Genomic DNA, 27973 nt, shown 5'->3' on the forward strand with positions numbered 1-27973 from the left:
GTAGAGAGAAAGGTGATATTGTGGATGCAGGAGAAGTCAGGCAAAGAAAGGGGCATCATCACAAGCAGAACCTTTGTCATATGGAAAGGAAAGGAGTGAGGGTCTGGAGCCACAGCAGATTCACAAGGTGAGAGAACATGGCAAGCAACATCAGGACTTTATTATACATAATGAAGCTTTAGGGAGTATCTCAGTTAAATGACTGGCTCACAAGGGGAGAAAAACAAATACATACAGTATAGGCTATCCACAAAAATGACATCTTGGTTAGGTTAATTCCTAGGCATTCACATTTTAAAGCTGTTATCAGGTAGCTTGCTTCTAAAAGTGGCTCATCATCTAAATGTTACTGGGTTCTGGGTTGCTTGCCTCTCCTGTAGTTAAGATTCCAGATTCTTGTCTCAAACAAAGAATTGGATAAGACAAGCCAAAAACACTGCCAAAAGTTTATGTGAAAAGTGGGGGGTGAGGAGATATGGAAGAAACCAGCTAAACAAGATAAAAAAGAAGATAAAAACAAAAAAGTACACACTGTATCTGGGAAAAACAGCATGGGCTATCATAGAAAATTATGATAACAAAACCTTCAAGGCATTAATGTGTCCTTTTATGCTGTCTAAATCTCAAGGAAACCAGGCGAGAACTTCTACATCCAGGTCCTGAGAGGCAATGTCAGGTCTAGGCCATCCTATTGAAAACCTGCTTGAGTTCTTGAGAGAAGTCCACATGCAGGGCTTTGGGAACTGTTCTGCACATATGTCCAGGATCTTGTAATTAACAGGTCACACCTACTTCCCCAGCCCTACTCTCCTATCTCATTTCCCCTTGAGAGACACAAATCCCCATAACTCTTTATGGGGTGCTGAGGGACTGGAGGTCTCTGTCTTTTATAACTTCTTCAAACTGGAAGGGGCTGTTGTAGACCCTACCTACTGGGGATTATGTGCTCTCCAACTACCTTGGGATGCTGTGGCTCACTGGCTGGGTTGAAGAAAGGAAAACCTGTCAGGGAATAATGAGACCTTCAGTATTAGCCCAAATATGAGGAGCAGTCTTGCTTTTTGAAGAGAAATCTCAAGTCTTCCAGAATCCTCACAGGAGTAGCTTCTTCCCTTTGGGTGATCTTGTTCTTCAGACAGTTCAGAAGGGACTAGCTTTATTTCAGAAAGATGAATCTAATTATATCTCTGCCACCAAAGGTCACTGGGCCGGGGGGGGGGTGTCTTTCCATTTTGGGTTTAATGGGTCAGCAAGTGTTCCCTCCAAGTTTTTACAACCACTTGGTCTCCAGGATGGACAGTGAGTGGTCCTCCTAGTCCAGGAGCTGGTAGAACTTTGTTCCCAAATATTTGCATAGCCTGCTGTATGTCTCCCAGATTAATGAGATATTGTAAGAATCATAGTCTCTGGGTTTACTATCATATCAGAGGATAAAAATGGCCTCCTATATAACATTTCAAATGGGCTCAAACTTAGTCCACTTTTTGGCATGTTATGAACCCTCATGAGTGTTATTGGCAGCACTTGGAGCCAAGACTCAGATGTCTCTTGGCAGAGTTTTGCCAGAGCTTGCATTAGGGTCTGGCGGCTCTCTCTACCTTTCCAGAACATCGAGGCCAGCAGAAGTAATGGAGGTGGTACTTTATTCCTAAAGTCCATTGTGTCTCTGCAGGGACTGGGATAGTTCAAATCTTGAGATGAGTTTTTAAAGAAGCACCTTGACTACCTTTATAGCCTTTTCTGAACAGGTAGGTTAGGATTCGATCCAGCCTATAAATGTGTCAATTAGGACTAACATCTGTTTACATCCTCCACATGGTGGTATATGGGTAAAGTCTAATTGCCAGGCCTCTCCAGGGTATGTCCCTCTTCTCTGTACAGGTTCTAATAAAGGAGGCAGTTTGGACTTGCCAGAGTTATTGTAGGCACAGAGTGGGCAAGCTTTACAGACTGGTTGGGTGGTTCCTGCTAGTCCTAGTCCTGTGAAAACATAAGTGACCATTTCCAATGTAACATCTCTTCCCATATAGAATGAATCATGAAGTGTTTTTATATAGCCTTCCACTGTGTTCCTTAACGAAGGACCAGTTTGTTTTCTAAATACCACCAGAGTCCTTTTTAAATTCCCTCCTCATTCTGAGGGCCATTTATTTTCCTGGGGGTGGTATAATCTGGTTTTAATGTTCCTCAGGAACTGGAAATAAGGCTAGAGTCTTAAGGGGTTGTAAGGCTGCCCTTTTTGCTTCCCTGTCAGCCTTTTGATTTTCCAAGGAGAATTCACACATATCTCTTTGGTGCCCTGTTCAGTGTATGACTGTGACCTCCTTAGGAAGATGGACTGCCTCTAGGAGCTGTAAAATTTCTTGCTGTGCTTGATAGATGATTGTTTATTCATTAGTAAGCCTCTTTCCTTCCAGTTTGCTGCATGATATTTAGTAAGAGAAAGGCATATTTGGACTCTGTATAGCTATTTAACTTTCTGCCTTTTCCTAATATCAATGCCTAAGAGCTATTAAGTCTACCTTTAAGCAGAGGTTCCTAGAGGAAGAGGTCTAGCTTTAATGAGCTGTTATGAGCTGACAACTGCATAACCTTCCTTGTGATGTCCTTGAACAAAGCTACTTTCATCAGTAAATCATACCTCTTCAGGATTTTAGAGGGGCAGATCACTGATTTCCTGCCTACCTGCATAGGTCTGGGAGATGCCTTGTTCACAAGAGTGGCTAACTTCTGGGCCTATAAACATCAAAGAAGCAGGGTTAATAGTAGTATAAGTTTCTATAATAACTTCAGGAGTATCTAAGAATATGGCCTAATATTTAGTAAGCTGTTCCCCTGTAAACCATAAATAACCTTTTGTCTCCAGAATAGCTCTGACCCAATGGGGAGTCAGGACTTTTAATCTCTGTCCCAAAGTTAACTTTGTAGCTTCTTTTGTTAGTACAACTGTAGCTGATATTGCTCTCAGACATTTCTTTGAAAATATGCCACTGGGCAGAGTTCCTGCCCTAGCCAACTCCTCCCTTTTCTGATATGTAGATAAAGAAAGGTTTTCTTAAGGTATTTCCAGTGGTAGAGCCTGAGTAAGGGCATGCTACGTTTTCCAAGAGGCACTGTCCATCACTTTTGTCCATTCTAGAGGTGCAGATGCAGGGCTTTTGATGGCCTCATATAAAGGCTTTGCCATTAGTCCACAATTAGGTAACCAGATCCTATAAAAGTCAACCACCCCAGGAAGAAGTGAAGCTGTTAGTGACTGGGGGCCCAAGATTACAGACAGCCTGGATCTGGTCCCTAGATAGCTGTTGTTCCCCAGATATAAGATCATATCTCAGATACTGAAGTTTTGGGAGGGATGTCTGAGCCTTTTCTTTTGAGACATTATAACCTTTCTAGAAAGTTGAGTGCATACAATGCTATAGTTAGATAATTCTGAGTTGTGTTACAAACTAGAATGTCATCTACATACTGTAGCATGGCTCCCTATTTATACTTTAAGTTCCTCAAGTCTTTTTCTAATGCCCAAGCAAAAAGTTGAGGACAGTCTCTAAACCCCTGTGGGAGAACTGACCAAGCATATTTTTTTCTCTTAAAATGGGATTTTCCCATTCAAAGGCAAACAGAAATGGAGAGTTGTAACTCAAGAGGATGAATCTTCCATTAATCTAATTAACCCAAGTGGTTTTATGTCAGGCCAGTCATAACTTGAGAGTCCATTGTATGCCATTATACCATGCAGCAGCATCCACTTGTTGGTTAATTTGGTCAGTGAGATGTGTTGTAGTCATAACAAGTAAAATCTAATTTGGCCTTAGCCAGAATTTGAGAATTGTCCCCAGTTCTGTTAATAAATCTCTTCTTAGCAAGCAAACAGGACACTGTGGGACAATTAAAAACTCATGTTTAAACATTTGGTCTTCAAAGTGACACATCAGAGCAGGAGTAAAGAATTTCCAGCTTGGCAAATTGACCTCAACTAGCTATAGAACTAGAAGAGAGTTTTCCAGAGAAGTAAGTCAAAAAATGAGCTTCCTCTGTTATCAATAAGCAGTCAAATTGGCTCACCCATGACATCCAAGTTTACCCAGGGTAAATTGGCCCATAGGTATCTGTGGTCTGAAGTTTTTGTAGATTATGTGGAATGTCTGGGGCTAACTGACAGATAAAATGATGTCCTATTAGTGCCTCTCTCTCCCTGGAAAATGAATCTGTATTAGTATACTTGGTGGAAAGGCTCTGCTAACTAGTTTTAAAACAAAGCTGGATTTTCCTCTGCACCCTGTAAGACCCCACTCACTCTATCATAATTAACAGACTTTTTAATGCATCTTTTCATCCCTATGATAAGAGCAGCTGGCATACTAGACATCATTTGTAGTTCATGACTAGTACTGTATTCCCAGTTTGGCTCTGTTGAAGGGAGAATAGGCATTCCATGGTGGTTTCCTTCCCCTTTTCAAGACATATTACTCATTTGCATAGATTCTAGCCTCTTCTAAGATTCTTTGTCTTTCATCTGGGGTACAGCAAGTGGTCAAGATGAATTTGACATCTTGCCAGAATCAAAAGCAAGGGACAAAATTTGAAACCTATCTGCAACCTTACTAGGGTCCTCTGATAGTTGGCCTAATTATTCTTTGCACTGCTGGATATCTGCAAATGTAAAGGGGCCCTGAACTCAAGTATTCCCTTCCATCCCATTCCTAAGTTCCACTGGGACTTCTCTTAGGGGCAGGATAAGTTGTGAATTAGAGTAATAAGAAGCACCACTTCAAGGTTCTATCTGCAGGGCTTAAAGCTATCTGAGAAGCGCAATAAAGGGCTGAGCAATACTGAGTTCCCCTGTGGCACCAGGTGATGATGGAGTCCTTGAGTTACTTGCAGGGGATAGCATTGATTTATTGGCCTGGGGGCTATAAGGAGGAGGGCAAAAAGACCTCTCAGTATCATCAAACAGATCAGAGAGGCCCATATTCCACTGAAAGACCTCCCCTGGAGGTCTCAGGATGGGGTCATCCAGAATATCTTTCTTCTCTTTGGGGGCCACTCTAAACACCATAGTTCCTGAGCATTTCCTTTGGTAGAGAGTCACAAAAGCCTGAACATTAGGGATTGCATTCCACCTTTATGTTTTAAGCAGAAATACTATAACTGGAGAATAGTCTCATAATTTAAAGTACCATCCTGTATCAATCGCTCAACACCTCCCAGTTCATACTGTATTGCAATAATAGATAAGCTGCTCCTATTTTATTTTATTTTTTGGTACTGGGGATAGAACTCAGGACCTTGTGCTTGCAAGGCAGCTGCAGCCCCACTGACCTAAATCCCCAGCCCGAGCTGCTCCTGTTTTAGATTGTCAGGATCATCAAAACTTTCCCACTCATTGAGAGTGTGGCCTAGGGTCAATGTCAATCTGTTGGTGGTGAGATCCAATAGATCTCCCATCTGCTTGTCTTGGGACCTATAGAGAAAAAGAGATAGTCAGGTCTGTGCTCCTTAAGGAGGTCTCCTACATGTAAGAAGAAGACTCTTTAAGTCCACAAGGTGTTGCTTGTCAGATTTTACAAAACCTGGATAGATGTCTCTATCCTGAACCTTAGAGTGATGCTGGCAGCATTTACCACAGAAGAAAGCCCCTCCCTGGTGGTGGTGGTGGGGGGTTTGTCTCCACATTTGGACCCATTAACTCACGAGGATGAAGGGGGCTGGCTCATCTGTTGGCCTTGTCTAGTCCAAACTCCCATGAGGTAATTGGCACAACTAAGAATTGGGATGGCTATTTTCATACACTTACATTTACATTTAAGTTTTGAAGTGTTAAAATATTTTGTTAAGGCCTCAAGGGTCTTTAATGTGTCTGTGTTTAAACAGGTAAGCACAAAAGCCAGGTGATGATTGCCTCAGGCAGGCTCTTGGACTAGAGGGCACAGTGTTGCTGGTGCTCAGTTCTGGCCAAAAGCCTTGGACATTTTAAAATGGACAATTTTTTCCCCTTGCATTCCCTTTTCTCCCCCCTAGCCACAGTAAGACTGTATAGCCCTGGCAGGTTGGGAGCAGGCCTCCCTGGTGTTGCCCATGGGCCTGCATTTGCGCAGGGCCACAGCCAGGCAGTCTGTTTGTATCTGCCCCTCCAAAAGTCAAGTGCCAGTGAAGGCTTCGTGAGTTCTTAAAGGGATAGCACAGAGTTTTTCCTCCTGTGGGAAGAAAGAAAAAGGCTCTGCTCTCTGGTTTTCCATAAGCCCATGTGATGTTTAAAATCAGAGGCATAACTTGTAAGGCCAGTTATTAAAAATGAAAGGGGCTGGGGAGAAGATAGAGGAAAAAAAATGGTGGCAGGTGGTGGGTGACACATGTCCATGTAAAAGTTTTATATAGTCATCCAACAAGACAAAATGGCAGAGATGGGGGGAAAAAGAGATGGTTGCAGCTGATGATGCAAAAGTTATGCATAGTCATGTGACAAGACAAAATGGTGGCTAGGCAGTATAGCTGCTGGCCACATGGCACAGTAACATGGCAGCACCCCCAACAAAAATACAAACCAAGAAAAAAGCTACTTACGAACTAGGGTATACAGAGACCAGGCTAAGTAAGCAAAATACATAACAAATGTGCAGACAACAAGGCATACCTACAGAGTGAACAGCAGCAGCTAGAAAGACAAAAGTGTACATTCCCTTCCTTCATTCCCCATGGCTAGAAAAGTAGCAAACAGCTCCCTGCACACCTTGAGAACAGTCTGCTGTATCTCCAGCCTATGGGATAGAGTAAGGGAGAGAAGGAGAAAAGAAACTGTGGCATTTTAGAATGAAACAAAGCGCGTGCCCACATAGGCCTTACCTTTGTCTCTTGTACCTGAGCTTTCCTCCAGGCTGGCTACGCCAAAATGTTACGTAGCCTATGTCTAAAAGTGGCTTCTCAACTTTAACGTTACGGAGTTCTGGGTTGTTCACCTCTCCTTCTGGAGTTAGATACCAGGTTCTTCCTGTTTGAACAAAGAATTGGATAAGACAAGCCAAAAATGGTACCAAACATTTGAAAGTGAGGGGTGAAACAGTATAGGAGAAACCAGCTTTGCAGAGAAAAAGAAGATAAAAGCAAAAATAAAAGTACATGCTGTGTCTGGGAAACACAGCATGGGCTAGCATGGGAAGTCATGATAGCAACCTCTTCATGCCTTGCATCTCCTTTTATACCATCCAAATCTCAAGGAAATCCCTCAGAACTTCTACCTCTTGGTCCTAAAAGGCGGTGCTGAGATTCCTTGCCTCAGGCTGATGTCAGGTCCAGGCTGTCCTATTGTTTCCAGGAGATCTCCAGGAGACTTTTCCAGGAGAAGTCCACTTGCAGGGCTTTGGGAACTGTTCTATACATGTATCCAGAGATCTGATAATTAAAAGGTTATGCCTACTTCCCAAGCCAGCTTTGCCACTCCTACTCTTCTAGCTCAAATCTATTATGAACAGAATTGTTTTCCTGATGTCTTTCTTAGTGAGTTCATCATGGGTGTAAAAGAATTGGTGTGTGTGTGTGTGTGTGCGCACGTGCACACATGTGTTGACTTGTATCCTGTCACTTTCCTGAATTTATTAGTTCTAAAAGTCTTCTAGTGGAGTTTTTTTTTTGGGGGGGGCCATCTATGGGAAAAAAATCATATAATCTGCAAATAAAGATAATTTTGCTTCTTCCTTTCCTATTTCCATTCCTTCTCTTTCTTTCTCTTGCTTGACTGCACTGCTAACATTTCAAATAATACATTGAACATGAAGAGTAAGTGTGGACATCTTTGACTTGTTTCTGATTTTAGAGGAAATTGTTTTTTCGCATTCAGTATAATAGTGGCAGTGAGTCATGTATCATTTTATCAGTTTGAGGTAAGGTTCTTCTATATCTATTTTCATTAGGGTTTTTATCATGAGATGACACTGGGTTTGGTTGAAGTTCTTTTCTGCATGTATTGAGGTGATCATGCAATTTTTATCTTTGATTCCATTTATGTGTTCTATTGCATCTATTGATTTATGTATGCTGAACCATCCTTGCATCCCTGTGATGAAGCTGACTTGATCATGGTGTACAACCTTTTAAACAAATTATTGAATTGTGTTTCCCAGTATCTTATTATTATTGTTATAATTTTTTGAGACAGGGTCTCTCACTGTATAGCCCAGGCTGCCATTGAATTTGCGATGATCCTCCTACCTTAGCCAGCTATCTTACTATTTTTGCATCCATGTTCATGAAGGACTCTGGCCAATCGTTTTCTTTTTTTTTTGTACTGGGGATCAAACTTGGGACCTTGCGCTTGTGAGGCAGGTGGCAGAACCACTGAGCTAAATTCCTGGCTCAATTGTTTTCTTTTTTTGTTGAATCCTTATCCTGCTTTGGTATCAGGCTAATGTTGGTTTCATGAAATGAGTGTGGAAACATTTCTTCCTTTTCAGAGAAAATTTAAGAAGTTTTGGTATTAGTTCTCAAAAGTTCTGGTAAAATTCAGTGGTAAATTAATTGCATCCTGAGTTTTTCTTAGTTGGAAGAGTTTTGACTACTACAGCAATTTCATTGCTTGTTACTGGTCTGTTCAGGGTTTTTACATCTTCTTGGTTCAATTTTGTTAAGTCGTGCATGTCTAGGAACTTATCCATTTTTTTTTCCTAGTGTCTCATTTATTGGAATATAATTTTTCAAAATAGTTTCTAGTAATTCTCTGGATTTCAGTTGTAATTTTACCTTTTTCATTTCTAATTGAGTCTTATCTCTCAATAAGTTTGGCTAAAGTTTACAAATCCTTTCAAAAAACAAATTTTTTGATTAATCCTTTTCATTTTTTGTTCTAGTTTCATTAACTTCCTCTTTGATCTTTATAATTTCTCTAACAGATGAATGCATAAAGAACGTGTTATATATACACAATGGAATATTAATCATAAAGAGGAATAAAATCATGTCATTTATGGGAAAATAGATGAAATTAGAGACCATAATGCTAAGTAAAATAAGTCAGACACAGAAAGTGAAATATCACATGGTTTCTCTTATATGAAAAACAATATATAAATATATGAATAAAATATAGGAAATATGGTAGGAAACAAAAAGGCAGATTTTTAGTGACAAGAAAGGAAGGTAGAGGTGGAGGTAGAGGTGATGTAAGGAAGTGGGAATAAAAGAATTGAAAATGATCCAGATATGTCATATGCATGCACCAATCCTCCATACTGAACATTACTATTCTGTTTTGCAAATTTGCACGAATAAAAATGGCATCTTGTTTTACAGCATATAGAGAACCTATAGGGATTTTAGAGAAATGAAAGTATATGAGGGAAAATCATAAAATTTTTTCATGGAGGAACTAACTACAGGTGTTATTCAAAACAAGATGTTGCTATATTGAATTTCAATTGTGTTCATTAGAAGGTAATGATGCTAAAGAGAATCCTTTTTTCTGAATCAGAATGGTTTTGTTGTGGTCCAGCACTTACAGGAAAGAAAAATTTCTGCAAATAAATAACCCAGTCTTTGTTGAAAAAAGCTTCTTAGTTCTTAGGATAATACAACAGAGGCAAGAATATTGATACTTTGATACATATTTTAAAGAATATTTTTATTAGTGTCTATCAATTTTATAAAATACTAAATTTCAATTCAAATAATATATTTTGATCATATTCATCTCCCAATGCCCTCCTGTACACCCCTTCCTCTTATTTACTTCCATTCCTCTAATAGTCTTCCTTCTCTCTTCATGTCACTTTTTTTAGATTAAATATATTAGGGAGAACATGTGATATTTGTCTTTTTGAATTTGGCTTATTTTGCTTCACCTGACGATTTCCAATTCCATCTTTTCTTGCAAATGATGAAGTTTTGTTCTTTATAGCTGAATAGCACACATGGATGCACACAATATATATCACATTTTCTTTATTCATTTGTTGATAGGCAAGCAGAGTGGTTCCATATCTTGGCTACTGTAAAGTGTGCCACAATAAACATGAGTATGCAGATATCCCTATAGTATGCTAACTATAATTCCTTCAGGTATATCCCAAGAAGAGGTTCAGCTGGATCAAGTGTTAGCTCTATAGTTTTTTGAGGGATTTCCATATTAATTTTTGTAGGGGTTATACTAATTTACATTTACACCAGGTGTAGAAGGGTTCATTTTTCTCTGCATCCTTGCCAGCATTTATTGCTTTTTTTGTGTCCTTTTCTTTTTTTGTTTTTTTGTGTTCTTGATGGTCATTCTGACTGAGGTTAGGTGGAATCTCAATGTAGTTTTGATTTGAATTTCCCTAATGACTAAAGATATTGAACATTTTTTTCATATACTTATTGTCCATTTTTACTATTACTTTTGAGAATAGTGTGTTCAAGTCATTTACTATTTGATTTTTTGATATATTTTTGGGGTTCTTTATACACACCAGATATTAATCCTCTGTCTTAAGAATAGCTTTGGCAAAGATCTCCTATTCTGTAGGTCATCTCTTCATTGTTAGTTGTTTCCCTTGCTATGCAGAAATTTTTATTTTGATATAGTTCCATTTGTTTATTCTTGTTATAGTTTCCAGTGGTATTCAAGTCCTATATCCAAGAAGTCTTTTCCCATGCTTATGACTTCAAATATTTCCCCTCTGTTTTGCTGTAGCACTTTCAAAGTTTCAAGTCTTCTATCTGAGTCTTTCATCCATTTTTTTTTTTTTGCAGCACATCATCACTGTATTTTTTATTAGTACATATTTTCCTTACATAGTCATAACATTCACCATTGGGAATTTGTACCTGTACACGTCGTCATTCTTTTCCTGTTGCCATCCCTTCCCTTCAACTTTTCTTCCCTACCCTATTTACAAAAGCTTTGCTTCCATTTTCCTCCTTCAACTCTCCTTTTAAAATTCCTTTTCCTTTCCTCTTCACGCCTCCATTGTTGTCTTTTGCATTTGAACATGTTCTTCCTACTTCCCAATATTTATCCTCCACTTTGCTCCGTGTTTACCTTTGAGTTTCTCACACAAGAGAAACCATGCATTTACACTTGTGTGTCTGATTTATTTCACTTAAAATATGGTCTTGAGTTGCATCCACTTACCTACAAGTGTTTCAAGTTTATCGTTCTTTATGGCAGAGTAGTACTCCATTGTATATAAATACCATATTTGCTTTATCATTTCTTCTATTGATGAGCATATAGGCTGTTTCCAAGATTTAGCTGGCTGTTATAAAATGTGCTTCTATAATCGTGGGTTATGCATATATCACTATGGTATGATGCTTTTAACTTTTTTGGAAAGATACTAAGAAAGGGAATAGCTCGGTCAAATGGAGCCTTTAGTTTTAGCTATTTGAGGGCTCTCCATATTGATTTCCATCTTGGTTGCACCACTCTGCACTCCCACCAACAGTGGAGAAGGGTTCCTTTCTCCCCACAGCCATGCCAGCATTTCCTATTAGTTGATTTCTTTTTTTTTCCCCATTAACTTTATTGGTACATTTTAGGTATAAAATACAGTTACATTCATCATTGGGATCTTGTACCATTACATGAGTCTCTTGGTTCTTTTTTTTCCCCTTCCCTTACCCTCCCTTCACCCCCTCCACCCTTCCCTATTTGCAAAGACCTTGTTTCCATTTTTTTCCTCTTCTCATATTTTTTCCTTTCCCTTTTTTCCCTTTCCCTACCCCTCCCAATTCCCCTGCTCTTTTAGACCTTTTCTTCCTGTTATACAATATCAGTTCTAGATTTTTAAAATTGCAATATTAAGATCTAGGAGACATTACCACAGATTTTACAGAATTTAAAAGGATATAGAAAGCATATTACAAAAATCTTTTTTGAAATAAATTTGACAATTTCTAAGAAGTAACTTAGAAGACAAATTAATGAAACTAACTCTGGAGGAAATATAAAATTTGAATAGCAGCTATTAAAGAAAGTATATTCCTAGCTTGAAAACCTACCTATATGACAACAGCAGGCTCATAAACATTTTAACTGATAAATTACATCAAACAATTCAAGCAGAAAAAAGAAGGAACACTTCTCCCCTCATTTTAGGAAATCAACATTGTGCTAATCCTAAAACTGGATAAAGATAATAGAAAAAAAAGGTATGAACATAGATAGAAATTTGTTTAACAAAACAAACTATTAGAAGTCAGATCTGGCAGTATGTAGAAAGTGGTTTTCTTATAGGGATGGCAGTGTTGGTTCAGCATTGGAAGATCCACCCTCAAAAGTCATCATTTTAACAGAGGAAAGGAGAAAGCCATATGATCCTGTCACTAGTTGGAGAAAGAGTATTGGACTAAATTCTACAGCTATTCATGGTAAAAGCTATCAGGAGACTAGAAGTAGAACAGAACCTTCTCAACAGATCAAAGACATGTACTCCATACTTCCAACAAAAACTTCTTCTATGAATGGAGACGATACAATGCTTTCTCCCTAAAGTGGGGAACAAGGGCATATATGACTACTCTTCATCTGCCCATTAGACTTTGAAACATAGGTCTAAACCAAAATAGTCTGGCAATAAAATGATACAACTAGGATAGGATTGGCACAGCAGAAGCAAAATCTTTATACGTAGATGAAATGATCATCTACAGAGAAAATATGAAGAAATCTCTAGGAGGCCCTAGAACTTGTACTTGAATTTAGCAGGACTAGAAAACACAAGGTATATATAAAAATTCAGGTCTGTGTATACTTGCTATAAATGAAGAACTGGATATTGAAATTTAAAAGTTATGTAGGAGTACAAAGGACCCAGAAAAGCCAAAAACAAAAACAGTGTTGGAAGACATTTAGCACCCAATTTTAAGACTTCTTCTAAAGCTACAGTAATCAAGGCCGTGTTGGTGTAAGGAAAGACATATAGATCATTTGAATAAAACAGAGAATCTAGAAAAAGAACCACACATATATGGTCCACTGAGTTTTGAAAGATTATTTAACATTAGCATTTTATAGAATATAAACTCGATTCAAGAGCCAAGGAAGAGATAGTGTCTTCAGCAAACAGCACCAGAACACCTGGTACCTGTTTATAAAAAATTAATCTCAACCCTTTTTTTCCATACAAGAAAATAACTTGAAGGGATCTATGAACCTAAATAAGAAAGCCTAAAAGTATAAAACTTTAAGAAGAAATTATAAGGGAAAATATTTATGAATTCAGGGTAGGCAAGAACTACCTAGGATACAAAAAACATGATGCATAAAAGAAAAAAAATTGATAAATAAGATTCCATCAAAATTTAGAACTTTAAATGACATCGTTAAAATGAAAAGTAGTCCTTAAACAGACCATATTTACAATGCATATAACCTATGAGCAGAATATACAAAGAATTCTTAGAGCCCATTAACAGACAAACCAATTAAAATGTAGACATGATGATAAATAGCCAGTATAGCACAAGGAATGGTGTGCAACTCTGGAATCAGAAAAATATTTATCAGTACAATAACAAGATTGAATTATACACTCATTAGGGAGATGAAGTCAAAAGTTTTAAAAGCCTTGTCATGACTTTTTCTTTTTGTTGGATTCTCCCCCCTTTGCATTTAATTTGTCATGCCCAATGGATTCATTCTGCTGGGTTTCCTGGGGTTGTGATCCTCATTGTCTTTTCCTAGGGTATTGTCTAAAATTTGTTGGAGTGCCGGTTTGATATTCATGAAGTTCCTGAGGTGCTCTTTATCATGAAAGTATCTTCTTTCTCCATCAATTTTGAAAGATAGTTTTGCAGGGTACATCAATCTGGGTTGGAGGCTGTTTTCCTTTAGGGCTTGAAATACATCACTCCAAGCTCTTCTTGCTTTGAGGGTTTGCATTGAGAAGTCTGCTGTGATTCTGATGGGCTTTCCTTTGTATGTCATTTGTTTCTTTTCTCTCACTGCTTGTAGAATTTTATTCTTCTGTTGGATTTCTGGAATCCTAACTATTATATGCCTATGTGTAGATTTTTTTTTTAATTAAGGCTAGCTGGAGTCCTGTATGCCTCACTTCTCTGTATGTCAAGTTCTTTTCCCCTCCTTGGGAAGTTTTCTGCTATCACTTCTGTGAACAGTTTTTTTATGTCATCTGCACTCTCTCCTCTTTCCTCACTGACTCCAATCAGTTTTATGTTATTCTTCTTTGCATCGTCTAGCAGCTGCTGGATTGATTTCTCATGTTCTCTCACAATTTGAAAGCAATTTTTCTTTTCCTCCTCACTAATTGCAATCTTATCTTCTATATGTGAAATTCTATCCTCACATTGGTTCATTCTGCTGTGCAGATTTTCGATGGAGTTTTTAATCTCTTGGAAATCTGTTTGTATCTGTTTTATGGGTTCCATTTGTTTCCTATGTTGGGATTCCATCATGTTCCTCAGATCCTCTATTTTTTTATCTGTGTCCTCTCTAGATGTATTAATCATGTTTTCACCATGAGCAAAATCTTTGCTGTTATCTGAGTAATTATTTCTGATTTCATTTTTCCCAGATCCTCTTTTGTTGCCAGTTCAGAGAGTCCAGGTGGTTGAGTATCAGATTGTTCCATCTTGTTTCCCTTTGGGGTTGCTGCAGGTGATCTGGAAGTCTGTTTTTTAGGCTTGTTTATGTGTCTTCTCATTTTCACGGTGGTGGGGGGGGTGCTTGTGGTGCCCATGCGGCTCACCTTCTCTGCCCTAGGAGCTTGGGAAGGCAGCGGGGGAGCTTCCTTCTGGGTGCTGGGACTGGCTGAGCTTCACTGCCCTAGGAGCCTGGGATGGAGGCAGGGAGCTTCCTTTCATCCATTTTGATTTGATTTTTATACAGGTTGGGAGTTAAAAATTTAGTTTCAATCTTCTGCACGTGGATATCCGGTTTTCCCAGCACCATTTGTTAAAGTTACTATCTTTTCTTCAGCATATATATTTGGCAACTTTTTCAAGAATCCGATAGTTGTAGTCTCATTGATTTGTTTCTGTGTCCTCTATTCTACTCCATTGGTCTGCGTGTCCATTTTTATGCCAGTACCACGTTGCTTTGGTTACTATGGCTTTGTAGTACAATTTGAAATTAGGCATTGTGATACCTCTAGGCTTGCTCTTGGCTATTCAGGGTCTTTTATATTTCTATATGTATTTTAGGATTTTTTTTTTCTAGTTCTGAGAAGGACGGTAATGGAATTTTGCTGAGGACAGCATTGAATCTATAGATTGCTTTTAGTAATGTGGCTATGTTAACAATATTAATGCTCTCAGTTCACACACAGGGCAAGTCTTCTCATCTTCTAGTGTCTTCTTCAATTGGCTCTGCAGTGTTCTGTAATTTTCTTTATAGAGATCTTTCACCTCCTTACAGTGATCCCTAGGTATCTTGTTTTTTTTCTGAAGCTATTGTGAATAGAATTGTTTTCCTGATTATACTGTCAACTGGTTCATTATTGGTGTATAGGAAAGCTACTGATTTTTTTAACATCAAATTTATATACTGCCCAATAAATATTTTTTTCTAATAGAGAATGACATTCATTGTATCCTACACTGGCTTTCATAATTCCTGACTGTGAAGGAAAGGACTAAGTTAAATTTTTACTACTCTTCACCTGTTTTGCTTTTAAAAGATGACCAGACCTCTGTAGGGAGCCTGACAATAGCTTTCTCAGTCTTATACAGAGGTCCTTGATTTGACCCTTTTCAGATGTCCTGTAATTAAAATACTTTGTTTCACCAAAAAATGAAAAAAGTTCACTCTAAATTTTCAGGCCTTTTCAAAGTAAAAATAGTCCATTTAAGCCAGGTGTGGTGATGCAATCTTATACTCTTAGTATGTGGGAAGGTGAGGTGGGAGGATTGCTGACAGTTCAAGGCCAGCCTGAACTATACATGAGGCCCTGCCTCAAAAATCCAAAATGAAAATGAAATAACCAAAAAAGAAGTCCAGAACTTGGCTGAAACCATATTTTCACCTGCTACCTTACTGTCCCAAACTGCATACAGCTGTATGTGGGGGTGAGCTACTCAGACATAATACAACTAGAAATTCTTCTTACTGATTTCAGAAAGTTTTAGAATGGGAAGGCTGAGGCTGGTTAGACCTTTATGTTAGTGGTGGGGAGAAAACTTCCTTTTGGGTCCCTTAGTGAGGTTTAAATATCACCTGCTCCCAGGAGCCAGCCCTTGTCTTCTTCATGAACGTTGGAATGACGGATCATGGTCCTTACCTCTTACCTTGCCCTACTGAAAATGGAAAATAAGTATGACATCACTCTTTCCCCTTTAGCTCCCCTTTCTGGATTAGTAGAAAGGACAAAAACAGCTCTGAATGGTTTCAGGGATAAGACTATTTTCATTAAAAAATTATAGTTCTATTTTTTCCCCTTTTTTTTGCTGGTATTTGAGATCTAACTCAGGTCTTGTACATATAGGCAAGCAGTTTGTCACTGAGGAACACCTCCAGCCACAACTTTCATACTGATTCCAGAATATCTCACAGGTGAGTGGTCACTGAGTGGGGTATATGTGCATGAGTTTTATAATTATAAACACTGGGTAGCCTATAGCAGTGTCTTGGAACTGGGTGAGTGCTGCTGAAAATCTATTATATGTGGTGTGTTACTCCATCTAGAAAGCACGCTGTGAACTGGACACAGACCTCCTTGTGAGGGCACCTTGAGCAAAAGCAAAAACGCCTTCCTAGGGGAAACTCTTTCAGGATGCTTGGCTTTGATGGTATTATTGTAGGACCAAGAGATCACCTGGCAATCAGTTGTAGGACTGGTCATCAGGCAGCTGCCCAGAATTTAGGAAATAAGGAGACAGAGAGGAAGAAATGTGATGAGAGAATGAGTGAGCAAGGAAATAGTAAAGGAGGAAGGGAAAGGATGACTCTACCATTTCTACTCCTGACTTCATTCTGACTGGCCCCTCCACTGACACACTCTTACCAGCTTTCACTCGTTGGAGGCTAATAGGGACTTTCTAGGGGACAAGGACACATTTTATTTATTTATTTACTTTTTTTTTGTATTAAATTCCTCTATTGGTACATTGTAGGTATACAACACAATTACATTTCTCATTGGGAATTGTACCTTTATATAATGCATCTTGGTTCTTATTTTTTCCCCATTCCTAGCCCTCCCTTCATGCCCTCCACCCTTTCCTATTTACAAAGACTTTATTTCCATTTTTTCCATTTCTCATCATTTTTTCCATTTCTCATCATTTTTTCCTTTCCCTTCTTTCCTTTCCCCTGTGCCTCTCACTACCCCTACCCTTTGGACCTTTTCTTCCTATTTTACATTATTGATTATTCATTCTAATCATTGGTACATTTCGGTATACAATATAATGACATTCATCATTGGAAATTTGCACCTTTACATAGTCTCTCTTGGTTCTTGTTTTTCACCTTTGCCCAGCCCTCCCTTCAACCCCTCCAGCCCTCCCTATTTACAAAGATTTTGTTCCTATTTTTCCATTTTCTCATATTAATCTCATTCCCTTCTATCCTTTCCCTTAGCCCTCCCACTTCCTTCCCCTTTGCCCCTTTTCTTCCTATTTCACATGACCTATTATACATTTCAGTCCTTATTTACACTTTCAGTTTCTCACACCAGAGAAACTATTTGGTATTTATACACGTGTGTCCTATTTATTTCACTTAAGAGTATCGCCTCAATATGCACCCACTTAGCTATAAATGTCTCTAATTTCTCATTTTTTATGGCTGAGTAGTACTCCACTTTATAAAAAAACCACATTTTCTTTATCCAGTCTCCAGTTTATGGGCATTTGGGCTGTTTCCAAGTTTTAGCTATTACAAACTGCACTGCTATGAACATGGATGCACATATATCACTGTGGTATGATTCTTTTAATTCTTTGGGGAAGGTCCCCAGCAGTGGAATAGCTGGGTCAAATGGGATTTCCAGTCCTAGTTCTTTGAGGTATCTCCATACTGATTTCCACAGTGGTTGCACCAGTCTACACTCCCACCAGCAGTGGAGCAGGGTTCCTCTTTCCCCACAGCCCTGCCAGCATTTGTTATTGGTTGATTTCATGATAGCAGCCATTCTTTCTGGAGTGAGGTGGAATCTCAGCGTTGTTTTCATTTGCATCTCTCGAATGAACAGTGACGTTGAACATTTTTTCATGTATTTATTTGCTATTTCTACTTCTTTGTCTGAGAAATGTCTGTTCATTTCAGGTGCCCATTTTTGGATTGGGTCTTTAAATTTGGGAGGTCTGATCTTTTTAAGTTCTTTATAGATTCGAGACAGTAGACCTTTGTCTGAGGAAGAGCAGGTGAAGATTTTTTCCCACATTGTGGATTGTCTCTTCACACTGCTGGTGGTTTCTCTTGCTATGCAGAAGCTTTTTAATAAGAAGAGATCCCATTTGTTGATTGTTTGTGCTAGTTCACGGGCAACTGAGGTTTTGTTAATAAAATCTTTTCCTACACCAATGTCTTCAAGAGTTCTACCTAACCACTGTTCCAACTGGTTCAGAGTTTCTATTTTAATATTTAGATCTTTAATCCATTTTGATTTTAGTTTAGTGCATGGTGAGAGATATAGGTCTAGTTTTAATCTTTGGCAAGTTTAAGCTCAATTTTTCCAGCACCATTTATTAAAGAGGCTACCTTTCCTCCAGTGAAGGTGTTTGGCTCCTTTGTCGAAGATGAGATGGCTGAGTGTGTCTGGAGTTGTTTCTGCATCTTCTAATCTGTTCCACTGGTCCTCAGGTCTGTTTCTTTGCCAGTAACATGCTGTTTTTATCACAGTAGCTTTGTAGTATAGTTGCAGGCTGGGGATTGTGATACCCCCTGCCATGTCTCTGTTACCTAGAATTGCTTTTGCTATTCTGGGTCTCTTCTTATTCCAAATGAATTTTTGGATTGTTTTCTCGAGTTCTATGAAGTATGATGCCGGGATCTCAATTGGAATTGCATTAAATCTATATAACAGTTTTGGAAGTATGGCCATTTTCACTCTATTAATCCTTCCGACCCAGGAGCAGGGGATGTCTGTCCATTTTCTGATATCATCTTCAATCTCTCTTTTCAGAGTGCCATAGTTTTCAGAGAAGAGGTCTTTGATTTCTTTCATTAGGTTGATTCCTAGGTATTTCAGTTTTTTGGATGCTATTGTGAAAGGAATTATTTGCCCTGTTTCTCTCTCAGTGAGTCTGTCATTCGTGTAGAGGAAAGCTATTGATTTTTGTGTGTTGACCTTGTAACCAGCTACTTGACTGAATTTGGTTATTAAGTCTAGAAGACTTTTGGTGGAGTCCTTGGGGTCTTCTATATAGAGTATCATGTCATCTGCAAATAATGACAATTTGACTTCTTCATTTCCTATCTTTATTCCTTTTATTTCTTTCTCTTGTCTAACAGTTGTGGCTAATGCTTCCAGAACTATATTGAACAAGGGTGGTGATAGTGGACATCCTTGTCTTGTTCCTGATTTTAGTGTGAAGGATTTCAGTTTTTGACCATTTAGTATGATATTGGCTGTTGGTTTTTCATAGATGGCTTCTATCAGTTTGAGGTAGAGACCATCTATTCCAATTTTTTGTAGGGTTTTTATCATAAATGCATGTTGGATTTTGTCAAATGCTTTTTCTGCATCTATGGAGATAATCATACGGTTTTTGTCCTTGGCTCTATTGATACAGTGTATTACATTAATTGATCTTCGTATACTGAACCATCCCTGCATCCCTGGGATGAATCCCACTTGATCAGGGTGTATGATCTTCTTGATGATCTTCTGCATTCTGTTTGCCAGTATCTTATTAAGGATTTTTGCATCTATGTTCATTAGTGAGATTGGCCTATAGTTCTCCTTTTTGGTTGGGTCTTTCTCTGCTTTGGGGATCAAGGTGATGCTTGCTTCCAGGAATGAATTTGGGAGTATTGCTTCCCTTTCAATTTCATTGAAGAGTTTAAACAGTAGTGGCAGCAGTTCCTCTCTAAATGTCTTGTAGAATTCAGCAGTGAAGCCATCAGGGCCTGGGCTTTTCTTAGGTGGTAAGTTTTTAATTACGTTTTCAATTTCATTGGTTGATATTGGGTTGTTCAGAATTTTTAGGTCTTCTTCGTTCAACTTTGGTAATTCATATGTATGTAGGAATCTGTCCATTTCTTCTGTGTTGTCCATCTTACTGGTGTATAGGTTCTGGAAGTAGGTATTGATGATCCTCTGGATTTCTGCTGGGTCTGTTGTAGTTTCACCCTTTTCATTCCTAATTGCATGGATTTGAGCCTTTTCTTTTTCTGACAAGGTTGACTAAAGGTTTATCAATTTTGTTGATTCTTTCAATGAACCAACTCTTGGCTTCATTGATTTTTTTGTATCATTCTCTTAGTCTCCATTGCATTGATTTCTCCTCTGATGTTTATAATTTCTTCCCTTGTATGAGCTTTGGGGTTGTCTTGCTCTTCTTTTTCTAGAAGCTTGAGGTTCAGCATCAGGTTGTTTAATTGGGCTCATTCTGTTTTCCTAATATGCGTATTCACTGCTATGAATTTCCCTGGTAAGACTGCTTTCATTGTGTCCCATAGATTCCGATATGTTGTATTGTCATTGTCATTTAATTGAAGGAACTGTCTGATTTCTTCTTTAATTTCCTCTGTGACCCATTGGTTATTCAGAAGTGTGTTGTTCAATTTCCACATGCTTATGAAATTTTTCCAGTTTCTTTTGCTATGGATCTCCAATTTCATCGCACTATGGTCTGATAATCTACAGGGGATAACTTCAATTCCTTTGCACTTACTTAAACATGTTCTATGTGTGAGTATGTGGTCTATTTTTGAGAATGACCCATGTGCAGCTGAGAAGAATGTGTATTCTGATTTTGTGGGGTGGAAGACTCTGTAAACATCTGTTCAGTTCATTTGTTCAAGAGTTCGATTGAGTTCTAGTATTTCAGTACTTATTTTTAGTCTAGTTGATCTATCTATTTGTGACAGTGGTGTGTTGAGGTCCCCCACTACAATTGTATTAGTGCATATATGGCTTTTCATGTCCGTTAGTATTTGTTTTATATAGTTGGGTGCACTAGTGTTTGGTGCATAGATTTTTTTTATTTATTCATTTTTTTTGGTACTGGGGATTGAACTCGGGTCTTTGCGCTTGCACAGCAGGCGACAAAACCACTGAGCTAAATCCCCAGCCTGGTGCATAGATATTTATGATTGTCATCTCTTCCTCTTGGATTCTTCCCTTTACAAGGATGTGGTGTCCTTCTTCATCTCTGTTCATCAGTGTTGGTTTGAAATCTACTTGATCTGCCAAGAGGATAGCTACTCCTGCTTTTTTTCGGGTTCCTGTTGCATGCAGTATTGTTTTCCACCCTTTAACTTTCAGTCTATGAGTTTCCTTTTGAATTAAGTGTGTTTCTTGTATGCAGCATATTGTTGGATTTTGCTTCTTGACCCATTCTGCCAGTCTATTTCATTTGATTGGTGAATTGAGACCATTAATGTTGATGGTTATAACTGAAACGTATTGACTTGTCATTGCCATGACTTTTTCTTTTTGTTGGGTTCTCCCCCTTTACATTTAATTTCCTGTCATGCCACATGGGTTCATTCTGCTTTGCTTCCTGGGGTTGTGATCCTCAATGTCTGTTTCTAGGCTATTGTGTAAAATTGTTTGGAGTGCTGGTTTGGTATTCCCGAAGTTCCTAAGGTGCTCTTTGTCATGAAAGTATCTTATTTCTCCATCCATTTTGAAAGATAGTTTTGCAGGGTACATCAATCTGGGTTGGAGGCTGTTTTCTTTTAGGGCTTGGAATATGTCACTCCAAGCTCTTCTTACCTTGAGTGTTATGTTGAGATGTCTGCTGTGATTCTGATGGGCTTTCCTTTGTATGTGATTTGTTTCTTTTCTCTGACTGCTTGGAGAACTTTGTTCTTCTGTTGTATTTCTGGAATCTTAACAATTATATGCCTATGTGTAGATTTTTTTTTGATCAAGGCTATTTGGAGTCCTATATGCCTCACTTATCTGTATGTCAAGCTCTTTTCCCCTGCTTCGGAAGTTTTCTGCCATTCTTTCTGTGAAGAGATTTTTTTATGTCATCTGCACTCTCTCCTGTTTCTTCATTGAGCCCAATCAGTCTTATGTTATTATTTTTTGCATCATCTAGCAAGTGCTGGATTGATTTCTCATGTTCCCTTATAATTTTGAAGCAATTTTTCTTTTCCTGGTCACTAATTGCAATCTTATCTTCTTTATCTGAAATTCTGTCCTCACACTGGCTCAGTCTGCTGTGTAGGCTTTCAATGGAGTTTTTCATGTCCTGGAAATCTATTTGCATCTGTTTTATGGATTCTATTTGTTTCCTATGTTGGGATTCCATCATGTTCCTGAGCTCCTCTCTAGATTTATTAATCATGTCTTGCACTAGGGGCACAATTTCTCCTGTTATCTGAGAAATTATTTCTGATTTCATTTGTGCCAGATCCCCTTTTGTTGCCCGTTCAGTGGGTCCAGGTGGTTGAGTATCAGGGGGTTCCATCTCAGTTCCCTTTGGGGTTGCTGTGGTGATCTGGGAGTCTGGTTTTGAGACTTATTTAGATGTTTTCTCATTTTGACTGGGGCAGGGGGCTGTTAATGCCTGCACGGATTACCTCCTCTGAGCTGGGTGAGGTGGGACAGGGGCCGGGAGCAGCGGTAGGGATGGTGACCCAAAAGCCCTTTCCTGTGAGCTGGGAGCAGCCGGAGGGATGGTGGCCAGGAAACCCCTTCCTCTGGGCCGGGAGCAGCGGGACAGAAGGTGGCCCAAAAGCCCTTTCCTTTGGGCTGGGAGCAGCAGGAGGGATGGTGACCGGGAAGCCCCTTCCTCTGGACCAGGAGCAGTGGGACAATGGCTCAGAAGCCCCTACCTCTGAGCCGGGAACAGTGGGACTCAGTACCTTGGTCTGGTGGTCTGGTGTCCTCTGCGCCTTGGTAATGTGGAATCAGGTGGCTGCCTGTCTGCAGTGGGGTGATTCAGCGTCTTCTGCGTGACTCAGGACCTCGGTAGGGTGTGCACAGGCCTGCCTGTCTGCAGCGGGCTGATTCGGCGTCTTTCGCGTGACTCAGCGACACATTTTATTTTTGAAGTATAAGGAACAGTCTTCAAACATGAGGGCAATGTGTTCAGGGATGTTGTCAGACACTCTGCTACCGTATTTGAGGAAGGTGAGCTTGGTTCCTGGTCTACTATATCTTATACCAAATTTACAGGGATTTAGGGATGTATTAGTTATCTTATGTGTTGTAATGAGTACTTTAAAATTTAGTGGCTTAAAAATACATACATTTATTATCTCAAAGTTTTGACGAGTTAGGAATCCAGGCAAGATCCAGCTACTTTTCCTGCTTTAGAGCCCTTCAGGAAGTGCAGCCAAGGGGCTTCATCTGAAGGGTCTAGTGGAGAAGAACATGCATCCATGTTATGTCTGCACTTTTGGAGGAGTCTGTTCCTCAAGGCTGCTGGGATGATGGTTCCAATGTCCTACTGGCTGTGGTTGGAAGCCTCTCTTGGTTCCTTGCTTTGTGGTAGTTTCTCCACCAAAGCAGGAAAGGTGAGATTCTGCTAACAAAATAAAAGTTTGTGAAGTAAAAATGAAAATGATATCCCATCATATTTATTTTATTATACTGGTAAACTACTAAGCAAATCCCTTAATAGAGCTGACACTTAAGGGGAGGAGTATTACACAAATGTATGAATTCCTGGAGGCTCAACAGAGACTTCTTAGAAGTCTTCCTAACCCAAAGGTTTCTTCTTGGAAGCCCGACTCAGTTCTTTGAAGCTAGAGTGGCCAAAGATGTCAAGTAGATCTGCATCTTCATTCATGTCACTGTCATTAAGAGTAAAATCTTTTAATGGATGCAGAGAGAGGCATCTGGTAAGAAAAACATGGAAGAGTATTCAAAGAAGGAGAGAAAGGTGTAAAGGGTAAAAGTGATGTGAAGTTATCCTAAATGATAAAATGAAAGGAGCTCTTAGAGTTGACACACCAGTGTTCAGACTTAGAGGCAAGAAGCAATTAAATGCTACAGGGTTCATCCTGGCTTCACCACAATATCTCCACTGTCCTGGCTCCCAAACCACAAGCCTAAGGAGGTGATCTTCAGGTTCTGTAGAGATAACCAGGCATATAAAAGACGCAAATACTACAGGCTAGAAGGTTGAATTTCTATTCTTACTAATATATTTAATTTAGCATACCCATATTATCAAATTATACTTTCACAGCTTAAACATCAGAGAGAATGAGTCCACCCAGATGGTGTAAAGCTGCTCCAGGGAACTTAAAAGCATGTAACTCCCATTCTGGGATGTTTTCCATGTACCCAATGCCCCGAGGACTTTCATCAAGAGACATGAGGGCTTAAGGAGGTTGAGGATTTGGTCTGGGGTCACAAAACAAGTCATGCCTTGTGCCCAGATACTTCTTTTTATTCAGAGAAACACTGGATGAGGCAATAAGCCAAATTTGTGCTCACAAAGCATCTAGGAAGTGATCTCTCCAAAATGAAGTGGCAGCAAAAGTGGTCCCACCTGATAATTATGCAAGGTCATCAGTGCTTTACTGTGGGAGGTAGTTGTGCTGACAAGGACCAAAGAAAGCAATTTCCTCTATAGAGATTCTTGCTCTACCTACTTAGATGATGTTCATTTGTGGCAGAATCATTTACCAAGCTATTGATTGCTGTATCTACTGTCTGCCAAAGGTGACTCCCAAAGGAATCAAAGTTAACTTTTCACTGTATTTTTCCATGGAAGTTCTGGGCTCTTGATTAATGATTTTCACATTTACTGATTCAAAACAGAAGCTTTCAGGCACCTTTGGATAGTGCCATCTGGATTCTCATGGGGAGGTATTTAGCTGGGTGTTACCCGAGGAGGGAGGTATGCATTGAAGCAGATCCTGGAGGGGAGGGGAGGGGAGGAGGAGGAGCAGGAGAAGGAGGAGGAGGAGGAGGAGAGGAGAGGAGAGGAGAGTGAGAGAGATCTAATGGTAGCAGTGCCTCTAGTGTCTTGAGAATAAGGACATAAAGATGGGTTCCTTAAGTAGATGTGTCCTATGCAGAAGTCCTCTGGGAAGCCACAGGACATGAAAAGTCTTATTTAGTGGGATAGCCTGGAAAAGGGAGTCAGGAATGGAGAGCTCCCTTACATTGTGAGGAATTATTCACCTATAAATGACAGTAAACTCAACTAACTTAAAAAAGAAGCTGTTTCCGGCCGGGGATTTAGCTTAGTGGTTTCGCCGCCTGCTGCGCAAGTGCAAGGGCCCGAGTTCGATCCCCACTACCAAAAAAAAAAAAAAAAAAAGAAGAAGCTGTTTGTCCTTGGGCATTAGGGTTGCTGTTAGACCTCAGCTGATGCCATCAAGATCCACTGCTGGGGATCTTTCCCAAAGAATTAAAAGAATCATACCACAGTGATATGTGTGCACCCATGTTCATAGCAGCACAGTTTGTGATAGCTAAAACTTGGAAACAGCCCAAATGCCCATCAACTGGAGACTGGATCAAGAAAATGTGGTTTTTTAAATAAAATGGAGTACTACTCAGCCATAAAAAATGAGAAATTAGAGACATTTATAGCTAAATGGATGCACATTGAGGCAATACTCTTAAGTGAAATAAATAGGACACACGTGTATAAATAACAAATAGTTTCTCTGGTGTGAGAAATTGAAAGTGTAAATGAGGACTGAAATGTATAATAGATGATGTGAAATAGGAAGAAAAAGGGCAAAGGGGAAGGAAGTGGGAGGGCTAGGGGAAAGGATAGAAGGGAACGGGATTAATATGAGAAAATGGAAAAATAGGAACAAAATCTTTGAAAATAGGGAGGAATGGAGGGGTTGAAGGGAGGGCTGGGCAAGGGTGAAAAATAAGAACCAAGAGAGATTATGTAAAGGTGCAAATTTCCAATGATGAATGTCATTATATTGTATACCTAAAATGTTCCAATGATTAGAATGAATAATTGATAATGCAAAATAGGAAGAAAAGGTCCAAAGGGGTAGGGGTAGTGGGAGGGGCAGGGGAAAGGAAAGAAGGAAAAGGAAAAATGCTGAGAAATGGAAAAAATGGAAATACAGTCTTTATAGACAGGGAAGGGAGGGCTAGGAATGGGGATAAAATAAGAACCAAGATGCATTATGTAAAGGTACAATTCCCAATGAGAAATGTAATTGTGTTGTATACCTACAATGTACCAATAAAAGAATTTAAGAAAAAAAAAAGATCCATTTTACATCAATTTCTTTGCTCTACATTCTAGGTTGGTTTTATTGTAAGACTGAGCTTATTTGGTAAGTTCATAGCTCCAGCTGCAAGCTTCAAGTGCAGGGAACATGGGTTGCCTTTTCACTGGTCCTGTTTTGTTTTGGTACCGGGATCGAACTTGGGTCCTTGCGCTTGCGCAGCAGGCGGCGAAACCACTGAGCTAAATCCCTGGCTCCGCTGGTCCTTTCAAAAGCCCCATTGTACCTGATTTTTCCCAGTTGCCTTGCAGACCCATTTTTAACCACTCACTTTTGCCAGAAAGGTGAAATGACCGTTTTCACTAATTCTGAGTTATATATTATCCTTAAGAGTGTTAAGGAAAGATAACTCCACTTGCCCATGGGCTGAATCGAAAATGAGGTTAGCTCCCCAGTGAACAGAAGGAATATTTCCAAAAGATGAGTGAATACTGGGTTACAGAATGAAAACAAAAACCATTCAGATGTCTCCTATAGCACTGTCTTCCATTTCTAGTTTTGAGTAGACGCGTTAGGAGCTGGATCACCGCAGAGGAATGAGAAGCCAATAGGAGCATTCATTATAAAAACTTAAAAATACCCCAACATGTCAAACTCCATCTCTCGTTTCCTGTTTACATCCTGTTTTACATACTTAAAGAGGTCTCCTCAGATGCCTGCCTCTGCCCTTCCAAGCTACGATTTGTACATGCTTTCCATTTCACAAGAGTGTGTATTGAAATTTTAAAGTTAATTATCTACCTTCCCGACTGAGACCATCTATCTCATGAGAGCTAATGCCTAATGTTTACTAATTAGCGTCTAGTGCTCCATCCTTTTCCCCCCATGGTGCCCCGGGATCAAACTCTGGACCTCGAGCTGGCCAGTCAGGCACGGTGCCACTGAGCTACGTCCCGGGCCCCCTAATTAGCATCTAGTAGAGCTCCGACGGTGACTCCAGATCTCGACTCTGGTTTCTGTACGTCTCCTTCAACTCCTGAATACCAAAGTTGAGACTTGCCTGTAAGGTGAGGTCCTGGCAAAGGTTTCCTGTCCTCGTGGGGCAGAGCTTGAGGCGACTCAGAAACCCCCGGCTCGGACTCTGGGCTGCCTCTGCTTCCAACGTGCGACGGAGGTGGGGACAATGACTCTCCTCAGAGTGACGACCTTGCCCGGGAGGATGTCATTTTGCCTTGGCTGCCTGGCCTTTACAAGCGGCCCAACCTACACTTGTAGTCTTCTCTCTTCTGATGTCTACTAACGGTGCCGGGAGAACCGGAAGCAGCGAAGAGCTCCGTCCATCGGGTGGAAGCGGAGGAGCCTGCTGAAAGGGCTCAGGTTTGGGGCTGTGAGCACTGGGCAGGACGAACCTGTGCTGGACAGGTGAGAGCGCCGCCCAGACCCTCAGCGGGCTCCCAGAAGCCACAGACCCAGAGCGAGTCTGAGGCAAGAGATTAAGGTGCGACGAAGCCGCGGGAAAAGTGGGTGGGACGGTTCAACAGAAACTTCAGGAACGGTGGCAAAACGGTTCCCAAAGCCCCACGCCTGGGGCCAATCAGAGCGCTCGCTTCAAGTCTTCTCGCGAGAACTTGAGCAGGTTTCTGATAGGCCTCGACCTGACACCAGCCAGAGAGAGGCTCTCTTTCCCAGTGGTCTGTCCTCACCCTGTGCAGCAAGTTTATTTTCCTGCCTTGAATGGATGTAGAGCCTAGCTGTCTTCTGAGC

At 39.9% G+C, this 27973-nt stretch overlaps 1 long non-coding RNA gene across 5 annotated transcripts; it reads right to left on the reverse strand.

The window, feature by feature from the left end:
• Positions 1–334: 334 nt before the first annotated feature.
• On the reverse strand, positions 335–27971 carry LOC101706207 (uncharacterized). 5 transcript variants are annotated; one of them, XR_015440143.1, is made up of 6 exons: positions 27270–27971; positions 22913–23574; positions 6844–6988; positions 6635–6758; positions 5323–5464; positions 335–1980 (listed from the first exon to the last, which is right to left on the reverse strand). It is a non-coding gene; the product is annotated as an uncharacterized LOC101706207 (long non-coding RNA). The 5 variants fall into 5 exon arrangements; XR_015440144.1 differs by lacking the exon at positions 6635–6758; XR_015440141.1 differs by lacking the exon at positions 335–1980 and having other exon boundaries at positions 5236–5464; positions 6859–6988.
• Positions 27972–27973: the final 2 nt, after the last annotated feature.

Source organism: Heterocephalus glaber, unplaced genomic scaffold (assembly GCF_053883595.1).
Source record: "Heterocephalus glaber isolate CG9 unplaced genomic scaffold, H.glaber_assembly_v1.0 deba00001481, whole genome shotgun sequence".
NCBI lineage: Eukaryota > Metazoa > Chordata > Mammalia > Rodentia > Bathyergidae > Heterocephalus > Heterocephalus glaber.